A 10833-nucleotide genomic window follows, 5' to 3' on the forward strand; every position below is an offset into this window, starting at 1 on the left:
TCTCCCTAATCCAATCTGATTGCAGTTTGGGTCAGAACCTCGCTGTTGATCGTGTATTTTTTCTGCAGTACATTTGTGTTCATTCTGACTTTCAAGTAAGAGATAAAGGTCCTTGGAGGGAGGGACTACATTTTACCTGGTTCTTCTACTGACTTTCTGTGTCATCTTGCTATCTTAACTTTCTTGGGATTTTCTTTCTCTGGGATGGCAAATACATGGTATGTGTGACAAAATGTCCCCAACCCACAGCCTCAGGAGTCACACCAGTATTCTGCGATGAGCCTCTTTCCCCCAGGAATCTGTATCTAGACTCATAATCCTAACACAGTGCTTTGGACAGTGTCAGTAATTTATCTAATAAATATGTATTAAATACTTACTAGGTACCACCCCCTTATTTAGTGTCTAGGACATAAAACTTTGGATGTGTTATCCCTGCTCTTATGGAACTTATCCCTTAGTGGAGAAGAAAGATAGTATGCAAATACATAAATAAGAAAATATCAGGTAGTGACAAATGTCATGATGAAAATAAAATAGTGGTGTGTTAGTGCCTGGGGAGAAGGCTACTTTAGATTGATTATCCAGGGAAAGACCTTCTCATCTTTTGACCTGGATATTTTGACCTGGTACATTTGGTATGGGCCTACGAATATGCGTTGTTAACATGCAGATGTAGGAAACGTGAGCCACATTGGCATGTTGAATAAGACAAGGGCAGAGAGTCAGAAGGCCGAGGCTTAAATCCCATCGCCTGCACTCGTGCAGTTGTGTGGCCCTGAGCAAGTTACTGAATTTCTCTCTCAGTTTTCTTCTCTGTAAAATTGGAATAATATTACTACTGATCCCAGATGGTTGTTATCAGGACTAAGTAAAATAAAATATATAAAATGTCTGGTGCATAGTAAGTTTTCAATAAAAGGTAGCTATTATTTGCAACGATAAGCCCATCTATTCACAACTGTAATCGTGTGTCGGAATTACTCAAAAGACAAATCCAACAGATGCCCTTTACTAGGTAATACAGCTTCTGTGTTGACTTTTGCCTAATGAGACTCTTCTTGAAAAATAAATTCTCAAAAGACCTTCTTGGGAGCAAGAATGCCGGAGTCTAAGGAGTAAGCATCCTGTGGCATTCTAGTCTAAGCAGATCTGGAAGGGCTTTGGCCAAATTTCCTCTCCTATCAAATGGGAACCTGGCGACCTGCCCTTTCTAACTCCTGGGGGATTTCCGAGACTCCGGGATGAGACATTTGCAAAGCGTGCGACAGGCAGAGAACACGTGTCTTCTCAGACCAGCGGAGCATCCAGCTGAAAGGCCGCGTGACAGCGGTAAGGACAACTGATATACCAGCCCTGCACATTTGGAACAGGGGCCACCCCTTCACATTTACAAGCTGGGCTGGTACGTGAAGAAGAAGAAGGAAAAAAAAAAAAGTCGGCAGGAAGCAGCCTCTTCAACCAGCAAAGAAACCGTTAGAATCCATCCCTGCACCCCGATGCCAGAGCGCGCCTGCCCCACCCAGGCGCTATCGGGGACACTTGGCTATCAGAAAGCCCCGGGGGGTACTTTTCCCTGGTTTATCAAGGACCAGTGGAAACATTTCTCTAACTGAAGATAAAGACTCTTTTTTGTTCTCTCTCTCTCTCTCTTTTTCCTTTCTTCTAGCTACCTAAACCAGAGAGCACCTCTCATTTTCTTTCAGTAACGACCATCCGAAAAGAAGATTATTTTTCAACCTGAACTTGAACTGGTGAAGAGGCAGGTAAGGTGGGTTTAACTAATTCATTTGTTCCTTCCTTCCTTCCATAAATATTAATCGTATGCTAACTGCATGCCACACACTAGACTAAGGCTCTTGGATTCCGTTCTGAGCAGGAGCTCGCAGTCTTGGGGAGCCAGGTTGCACTTAATAATCACGAAATGGAGAATTGCAAATTAGGATCTGAACTTGGAGTGAGATCACATACATTTGAGCTGAGAGAGGGTGTGTATAATAGTCTTGGGGGCTTGGCCTTTGCCCTCCGAGTGGGTGTTTTCAGGGTTAAAAAGATGGCTCAGGGCCTGGAGGACTCACTCCACGCCAGTCCTGTTTCCCCTCCCAAGTCACAGCCGCTCGACCCTTGTGAAGGTAAGGATGGAAGTGCCTGTAGGAGTGACAGAGAAGCTGGCATAAACCTGCCAGGACCGCCTTCGAGATTCAGTTCGCTTTGCAGAAGTTGCCAGATAAAAGATATTTCCAGGTGGAGGGCCACGTAGAAAATCCAAATGAAATATTTTTTAATAGCTCTTCCTTTGCAAGATATGACCCCAGGCGGCCTTCTGCAATGTAATGGGAAGCACTGTAGCTTGAAAGCGTGAGAGGAAGTGAGCCGGCCCACGGCAGCCCCAGGGCCTCCGGAAGGGGACTGTGTCCTGAACGGGCATTAAAGATGCTCTGCTTATAGGAGACTCCCCCTCTTCCACCACCACCCGCCCAAATGGAGCCCGTGTACCTGCTTTGCTCCAACTCCCGGACTCGCAGAGCAGAGGGCAGGTATGTAGAAGAGCGCTAAGTTCCTTTCAGGATGTGGCTTTATGTAATAACAAACTGAACCATTTTTCCCTGTCCTTGGAGCCAAGGGGCTTCTGCAAAGAAGGTTATCTGGAACTTCGGGACCAGCCCTGTTCACAAAGGCCTAAATGGGCAGGGCTCGCCATTAAGGGACCCGAAGAATGTCTCAGAGCTCACGGAACTGGCTTCACCATAACACTAGGGTTGTCAAATGGGTCCACAGATAAACCTGAGAAGGTTCATCTCTGTGTTCTCTGAAGGTGTTCTCTGAAACACCACATAAAATTCTATATGTAAAAACAGAGGCGCACCTAGGGAATAGTCTTAAATTTGCCAGGTTTTTTTTAGTAGCAGAATATCCACCATAAAATTTACTATTGAACCACTCCCAAGTGTACAGTTCAGTGGCATCAAGCACATTTATGTTGTTGTGCAGCCGTCACCACCATCCAGCTCCAAAATGTTTTTTATCTTCCCCAACTAAAATGCTGTTCCCATTAAACAATAATTCTGCCCTGTCCCCAGCCCCTGGCAACCACCATTCTAGTTTCTGTCTCTGTGAATTTGACTACTCTAGTTACCTCATAAAAGTGGAATCATATAGTCTTTGTCCTTTTGGGACTAGTTTATTTCACGTAGCTTAATGTCTTCAAGGTTCATTCATGTGGTAGCATGTGTCAGAATGTCCTTCCTCTTTAAGGTGGAATAATGTCCCATTGTATGGATATACCACTCTTTTTGTAAATCCGTCTATTGCTAGATACTTGGTTGCTTCCACCTTTTGGTTGTTGTGAATAATACTGCGATGAACCTGGGTGCACAAATATTTGTTTGAATTTTTGTTTTCAATTCTTTTGAGTATATAGCCAAAAGCGAAATTGCTAGATCACACGGTAATTCTACTTTTAATTTTTTGAGGAACCACCATACTGTTCCATAACGGCCACACCATTTTACATTCCCACCAACAATGCACGAGTGTTCCAATTTCTCCAGATCCTCACCAACACTTGTTATTTTCTTTCTTTTTCCTTATAATAGCCATCCTAATAGGTGTGAAGTGGTACCTCACTGTGGTTTTGATTTGGATCTCTAATGATTAGTGATGTTGAACATCTTTTCATGTGCTTATTGGCCATTAGTATACCTTCTTTGGAGAAATTAACACTCGTGTTCTTTGCCCATTTTTTAATTGGGCTGTTTGTTTTTTGTTGTTGAGTGGTAGGTATTCTTTATATGTCCTGGATCTTAATCTCCTATCAGATACATGATTTTTAAATATTAACATATTTTCCCATTCTGTGAGTTGCCTTTTCACTCTGCTGATACTGTCCTTTGATGCATGAAAGTTTTAAATGTTGATATAGTCTAATTTATCTATTTTTAATCTTGTTGCTTGTGCTTTTAGTGTCATAGCCAAAAAAGTCATTGCTAAATCCAATGTCACGAAGCTTTTCCCTTATGTTTTCTTCTAAGAATTTTAGAGTTTTAGTTGCCAGGTTTTTAAGAGGTCTGTGACTAACAATCCATGGGCTACCTTCGATACTGATTCTGGGGAGACCTTCTTCACCTATATAAAGACCCTCAGGCCTTTGTGAATATCCACATGAGTCTAGGAATTGGGACAATTGATAACATGGATGTGATATTTGAAGTCTTCAATTCAAAAGGAATTATTAAGTATCCCCAAATTTTTTATCAGTATCCTGGGAGCTAGTGAAGATGAAAATCATGGTTTCTCTTCTCCAAGAACTTAAGGCATCATGCCTCTTTTGAGGTGGCAAGAGGCTGCACATACGTGAAATTATTGTGCTGTAAGGCAGAATCTAATGAGACACCTAACCAGGCCCTAGATCCAATAGCTGTGAGAACTCAGAAAGGGATCCCCACCATGAGCTTCAGAGGACAGAGAAATCTTGGGCCTAGGGTGATGTACAAGATTTGGAGAGGCAGAGAGGACTATAGTAATCATTGCTACTTACTGAGCACTTACTATGTGCTAAGCACTGTGCTCTGCCACTGCACACATTATCTCAATTACTACAGCTAATTCTGTATTTATCATTGTCTCTATGTTATCACTGCAAGCACAGAAGCTCAGAGATTTGCCTAAGATTGCCTAGATAGTAAGTTGTGAAACAAAGATTCAAGCCAGTTTTATTTATCTCGAAGCCTCTATTGTTAATCACTCCACTATTCCAGCACCGAAGCTTTGCAACAGGGACAAAGCAGACATCCCAGATAGAGAGAAAAGAGTAAGACAGTGCACACAAATGGGCATGAGGAGGGTGTTTGAGATCAGAGAGGAGAGCAGGCTGGATGGGAAGGTTCAGAATCTAGGCTTGTGGGATATAAAGTTGGACCAAGGGAGTGGGCAGGATTATGGGGCACCTTTAGCGGAAGCGTGGGGAATTTGGTTTTGACCTGCTAGAATGACAGAATCACACAGAGAGCTTCCACTCTAACCTTCCAGTTCACCTCTTCCCTCAATAAAAATGAGAAAATTGAGGTCTCAAGAGGCCTACCCACTTGCAGATGGTCACAAGCAATCGGGAGCCTTTGCAAATTCTTGAGCAGCATGGTGACAGAGAATAAAACAGTGTTCTAGATTGTTAGTTTGGCAGTGAGACATGAAGGGTGACTGAAGGGAAGCAGAGGACACTGGCAGGAAGAAGCAAGCAGCTCTGTCCCTGTTTTTTGCTGAAGTACACCTCCTTCAGCAATGGGTGTTTGCCAGGCACAAACACTGGGAAACACAGCTTCCCCAGCAGCAGGCTGGCGCCATCCCCTCTTCCCCCAGTGGAAGGCCTGTCTGGGGTGCAATGTCTCAGACCAGAGACCCCTGATGCTGAAGAGCCAGTAGCCAGGACAGGCTCCCAGCACCATTTTTATGTTGCCTTCCTGAACGCGAGGCTGGGCCAGACCTCTGTGAACATAACCTACCTGTCCCATGGGGGTCACCATACCTAAAAAGGTAAGGCCAGAGCTCCCCAACCCCACCTGCTTGGGCTAAGCCCTTGTATGGCAGAACTCCAGTTATCCATCAGTGTCCAGCCAAGAAAGCCCTGCCCTGCTGAACTATTCTCCTCTGAGGTTCTCTTTGCTTAATTAATTCTAATAGTAACCGCCATCCATTGAGCACTTACTCTGTGTTGGTCACTGTGCTAAGTATTTGGCATGCACGATCCCATTTTATTCCTATAGTCCTCTGATGGCGCTATTATTATTTCTATTTCACATGTGATGAAACTGAGGCTCAGGGCTGTTAAATAATTTGCCTAAAACCACAGAGCTAAAGGAGCCAGGACTCAAACATAAACCAGTCTGTCTCCAAAGCCTGGGCTTTACCCCATTTGATTCTATCCTTTGGGAGAAGGGGCCCTGCAGTGCAAAGTCAGATTTCAAAGGGTGGCCCTATTGTTTCCTGACACCATCTGTACGTTGGTACATTCATTTTTTCAACAAATAATTCTTGACTGCCAGCCAGGTGTTAGGCACATTCTCGGTGCTGAAGACAGAACCAGGAATCCATCCGAAAGAGTCGCTACTCTCACAGAGTTTACATTTTAGCTGGGAGGAAAGGCCAAACAAAAACTCAAAAACCTACAAATGCATGTGTACTAAAGAGGAAGTAGTGATGATACTGGGAAGAAAAACAAAGCAGGGTGAGGGGGGTGGAGGGTGGTGAGAAGTAGGATTTTAAAAGGCCCTTCTAAGGGTAAAATATTTGAACAGATACCCAAATGAAATACACGGGAGCCATGGGATGACCCAGGGAAAGAGCATCTTGGACAGAGACAAGAGCAAGTGCAAAAGCCTCCTCCAGCAGGAGTCAGCCTGGTTTGTTCTGAGGGACAGAAAGAAAGCAAGTATGTTTCCAGCAGGGAGAGCAGAGGGCTGTGCTGGAGCAGAGGACAGAGAGGTAGTAGAGCCAGATACTGGGGCCTTCTAGGCCACAGTAAGGAGTTTCGATTTCAAACATGCTATTCTCCAGGGTCCCAGGCACTGTGGTGTGTCACTCAGGTGTGGTGCCTCTGCACAGCTGCAGAGAGGAGACAGAGCACATGAACTAGAGCACGAAGACAGCTCACTGAGTCAGCTTACTCAGCTCTCATTCCTTCCTTGAACTCAAAGCAGCAAACAAGTCCAGGGGCCAGTACCTAAGAGAGAAGGTAGAGGAAGGTTTGATGGTGGCCAGCGGGGAAGGAGCTATTGACTCTGTACATCTCATTTGCCTTGTCCATCGAGGGGTTTCAATTATCAATGGGTGTCCAAATGTTTTAACATTGGAATCTCTTTATATAAGCAAAGTCTTTCATAGAAGCTCACTGTATGCCAGCTTCCTCTCCAGGGACCGTATTTGCTTTATTTCACAGAATCCTTGTAACAGCGCTATGAGATAGGTACGCTTAATGCTCCCACTTCACAGATGAGAGAGCTGAAGTGTAGAGAGGTTGGGCAACATGCCCTAGGTAAGAGCGAGGGTGGGCAGAGCCCACTAGGGAGGCACTTTCAAACTCCTACGGCTCCTAGGAGCAAGCCAGAAATCCCATTTCTCAGGCCCCTTCCACTAGGACATGCTATGAGCTTAACTCTGCTAAGACCTCGTTGTGGAATTGTGACCTTTGGGGGCGACTCCTTCAGCACTTTGATTTGCCTCTTTTCTTAGTTGTAAATGGCGGTTTGGAGGTTGTTGGAAGGGGGAAATCAGATGAATAAAATCAGGGAGGTGGCTGAAACAGGCAGTGGAGTAGGGAAGCAATGGAACCGTCAAAAGCCTTGCCAAGGCCCAAGTGGGCATGGTCCTGCACTGCTGGCTAAAAGATGGGGCTCCCCAAGCCTGGAGCCTGCTGATGCCCTAGGTGAACCTCAGCTCTTTCCGCAGCACCCCAGTCTCAGCATTCTTTAGCAGATGTCCTGAATGGCTGGGAGATTGCTGCTTCCTGATACAGTGGCGATTACTTCTGAAAGATGGGGTAACAGCCACAGCTGTCATTTCTGAGCATTTACCACACGTCATCATTGTGCAAAGCATTTTCACACATATCATCCTACTGAATTCTCTGAAAACTCCCATGAGGTGAGCAAGCACCCCAGTGACCTCATCCTAGGCCTGCCCTGCTGACCACTGCTATTATCTCCATCCTCCATTTGATAGATATAGAAACCGAGGTTCAGAGAGGCAAAGTAACTTCCCCTAAATCACACAGCTAATAAACACTTGTGCTATGTCTGTCTGACTTCGATGCTCATTCTTCTAAGACTCAGTTGATATGGATTTTTAAAACAATTTATTCTGGAATCTTTCCTACTGTATAGAAAACCTGAGTTATGTATCACTAAGGTTACTAATAATTCTGTGAAAACATATCTATCAGCTGGCCCTGAAATGTCCTGAAATGAGTTTGAGGGCCAGATGACTGTGACAATTGAATAGTTTAAAGAATTTTGCATGGAAGCTGAAGCCATATTAAGATAGATCTTTATTTTTGTTCCTGTATGTGAATGTCACAAGTAACAAGGCATGTGTTGCAACTTGGTTTCTAATGGTTAAAAAAAAAAAGAGAGACAGAGGGGTAAATTGTGGCATTTTCCCAATAATATTTGCATTTTGGTTTCTATCAGAAGTTCATTTTAGCAAAGGAATGTAGCTTTAGTCACTGGAAACTGCTCTTCCCTAGGAAACAATTGTAAACGTAATAAGCAAAAAGAATAGAAAACGCCCACAGGAAAAATATGACCCATCTGAGTTCAGATTCATTGTGCAGATTGATTCATTCTTCTTCTTACATTCTTATTCAGGAAGGAAAACTTGAAAATTTTCTAAATTTTAGGATATTTAAGATTTGCAAGGAGAGGGAGAAGGAATTAAATTTCAGTCCCATGGAGCAGGGAGCAGGGATCAAGGACAGATTTCCTCAACTCTTAAGAACAATTTTACATGTTCAAATCACCTCGCAGTTCCGGAGTCTCTTCTGCATTAGGCACATACTGGTTGCTATGGGAGGACACAATAAGGTCATGATTGCTTTAAAATTATTCATAATAAAAACACATTTTGAGACTCGATTCTAAATGTTAAACTTAAATTTGAGCGATTTAATTGTCCGTTGAATAGGAATGAAATCCCACCGGTAGGCAGTTATTTCTTACAACCACTGTGTGTGAAATTGAAATCTTAAGATACCATTTCAAATATTCACCTTCTCTAAGGAAGTTCTCCCCAAAGAGTTGTGAAAGATAAGAAACTGACCCAAAGTCATATGTAGTAATCTCTTTTTCTTTACACACAGGTCAAAGCAGAAGCACATTATTGAAAGGAAACTTTATATCCAAATTTGGCTGTTTTGAGGTTACCTTTTGGAACCCAAGGACATATTTATTTTAACAACTGACTCGAGCCCCATTCAAAGCTGCAGCAAGGAACGTAGTAATTTATCAGATTAAATATTTAATAAAAACAAGCAACTGCAAACATATCATCTAATCACCAAGGTAAAAAACATTACAATGGAAAATGCTTATATGTTGTGTTTAGGAGCAGAAAGGAGTGAGGACCCTGGCCTGTTTGCTTTTTAAAAACAGGAAATAGATTTTTAATTGGGATGGGAAATTCTTATTTTAAATTCTCATTTCAACTTTAATTTCAAGCTCTTTTAAAATTATCTCAATGATGTCTTTTGCATAACATAACAGCCACCATTTATGAGCGCTTACTATATGCCAGGTGCTTTCTATGCAATCAATCTCATATCTATTATGAGCCCCATTACAAATCTATGTGCCACACTTTGCATGCATTAGCTCATATAATCCTCGAAAAACCTAACTGTAAGTTCTGTCATCTCCATTTTACAGATGAGGATACTGAGAGTTAAATTCCTACTCTTAAGCCAGGTTCACACAAGTGGTAAAGGGCGGGTTAGAACACAAGCGGTTTGACTCTGGAGCCACTACCCAATACTACCTCCTCAGACTTATTTTCCTAGGCCATGCTAGCTGGTAAGAGCCTAAATAAACCCAGGCACTCAAGTTCCAAAGTCCCAGCATTTAACCATCATATTGACTGGTTATGTGTAGCTAAACTGTTAATCATAACCTGCATGTTTATTTTCATCTCTGCTAGAAATGAAAGTAAAGTGGTAGGTTACATATTTATCACATAATTTAGGCTTGCTTAAAAATTCTGGGGATTTTCTTTATTTAATTAAAAACAAGGATCTGATCAGGAAAAACATTTTTTATATGCTGAAGGCCCAGCTTGGACCCAAGACTGCTCTTAAGGCTTCCTTGGACAAACACATGCACACACACACACACACACACACGCACACACACGCACGCACACACACCCAAAAGTTTTAATTATACTCATTAGGGCCCCAGCCTTAGGACACAGGGACAAGAAAATGACAAGAGTGTGCAGACAATAGTAACTTCTGGTTATACTCGTAACAAGTCAATGAGGGTTTGGCTCTGAACAGGGAAGACGAAGTGTCCAGGGATTCACTTCTAACTTCAGCCACCACCTTTCAGGGTGAGCTAAAGCCCCTCAAGTGCCATCTTTAAAATGGGAACACAGTGTCTATACCTCTGATCCAGACCGTTCTTATAAAACTGGTTTCTGAAAGGACTGGGTAGTTTCCTCTTTGCAAGCCTTATGACTGGCATCATGCACAAACAGGCCTTCAATAATACTTCTGAATGTAGACATCTTCAAGGAACTCTGAGGCCCAGGGGAACCGAAGTTTTTCTCCATGGAAAGGCAGACTGCTAGCCTCTTCCTCTTCCCTTCTACATTCCTCCCTCTTCCTAGAATGAAGTTGGAGGGGAAACCTGAACCCCCAAATCCAGTCTGCCTTCTTTCTCTTTGCCTGACCCAGGCCAAAATAACCTCCCAGGTACTGTTCTAGATCATTGGAAAAGCACTTTCTCTGGTCGGGGAATTTCTGGCATTGGGGAGGGGGGCAGTTTAACCGCAGGAGTGAGCTTTCTGAAAGGTACTGGAGGGGGCGCATTCTCCCGCCAGCAGACGGAGAGGAGACCCGCACCAGCGTGGTCTCTCCCAGCCACCCTCCCTCGGGATTAGCTGCCCTGGCACTGCTCAGGCGTACCCAGCCCGTGCGATCCCGGCTCGCGCAGTTCCATTGCCCCTCCGGAGCGCGGCCGCAGCCCCAAGCCCGCAGCCAGCAGCCAGCAGAGCCGCGCTGTCCCGGGCGTCCCCGCGCTCCGCGTCCGAGGACCTGGGACCTCGAACCCGGGGCGGGCAGGAAAGCCA

General features: G+C 44.0%; 1 protein-coding gene across 1 annotated transcript in view; it reads left to right on the forward strand.

Moving 5' to 3' along the window:
- Positions 1 to 10833, forward strand: part of LMO2 (LIM domain only 2 (rhombotin-like 1)) — a 29685-nt gene that overhangs the window by 4812 nt on the left and 14040 nt on the right. The window contains exon 2 of the mRNA XM_012649660.1: positions 1707 to 1766. The gene's annotated coding sequence lies outside the window, so the exon portion shown is untranslated. The remainder of the gene's footprint in view (positions 1 to 1706; positions 1767 to 10833) is intronic.

This window comes from Propithecus coquereli, unplaced genomic scaffold (genome assembly GCF_000956105.1).
Source record: "Propithecus coquereli isolate 6110/MARCELLA unplaced genomic scaffold, Pcoq_1.0 Scaffold30, whole genome shotgun sequence".
Taxonomy (NCBI): domain Eukaryota; kingdom Metazoa; phylum Chordata; class Mammalia; order Primates; family Indriidae; genus Propithecus; species Propithecus coquereli.